Source organism: Triticum dicoccoides, chromosome 2A (assembly GCF_002162155.2).
Source record: "Triticum dicoccoides isolate Atlit2015 ecotype Zavitan chromosome 2A, WEW_v2.0, whole genome shotgun sequence".
Lineage (NCBI taxonomy): Eukaryota > Viridiplantae > Streptophyta > Magnoliopsida > Poales > Poaceae > Triticum > Triticum dicoccoides.
The window spans coordinates 542342126-542343245 of record NC_041382.1 but is presented as its reverse complement, the minus strand read 5'-3'; positions in this window follow the sequence as shown (position 1 = coordinate 542343245).

The following is a 1120-nucleotide window of genomic DNA, read 5'->3' as shown; positions in this document are numbered from 1 at the left end:
GGGGTACTTCCTCCCCTCTTCAGCTCGAGTGCACCTATCAGCTAGAACATAAAGTTCGGCCACATCTTTGACCTTGTTCATCGCCAGCTCTTCACGCATCTTGCAGTTGCGCACATTCTGATGGAATGCGCTGGTCACGGCAGCGGGATGAACATCTGGGATGTTGTACTGCACCCGGCTGAACCTCTGTATGTACTTGCGCAGGTTTTCACCTTCCTTCTAGGGGATGATATGCAAATCACTCGCCTGGCCATGAGCTTGGTGGCCCCCAGTGAAGGCGCCAACGAACTCATGACACAAATCCGACCAAGAAGAAATGGAATCCGCCGGCAAGTGCATCAACCACGACATAACATTGGGTTTAAGTGCCAACGAGAAGTAATTGGCAAGCACCTTGTCGTCGCGAGCTCCAGCAGCTTACATGGCGATGGTGTAGATGCTGAGGAATTCCGATGGGTGGGTCTTGCCGTTGTACTTCTCGCCGACGTCGGGCTTGAACGTGCGGTGGGAGGGCCACTGGAACTGCCGCAGCTCACGGGTAAAGGCTGGGCAACCCACCTCGTAGGGTAGGCCGCCCGAGCCTCCTGGTGCTGGGTGGTCCATAGTGGGCCCCACCTGCCTATCTGACTAGTGGCGTGCTTCGCGCTGGCGCTCGATGGTGGTTCGAGCGTCTTCATGGGCTCGCTCCCGAAGAAATTGGCGCTGATTGCGGTGGGTCCGCGGGTCGGATGACGCTATGGAAATATTATCACAAGCGTGATCACAACGGACAAACACACGCGGTGGCTGGTGTGGGGGGAGGAGAATGCACTGATACGTCTCCAACGTATCTATAATTTTTCATTGCTCCATGCTATATTATCTACTGTTTTGGACATTATTGGGCTTTATTATCCACTTTTACATTATTTTTGGGACTAACCTATTAACCGGAGGCCCAGCCCAGAATTGCTATTTTTTTTGCCTATTTTAGGGTTTCGAAGAAAAGGAATATCAAACGGAGTCCAAACGGAATGAAACCTTCGGGAACGTGATTTTCTCAACGAACAAGACCCGGGAGACTTGGACCCTACGTCAAGAAAGAAAAGAGGAGGCCATGAGGTAGGGGGCGCGCCTACCC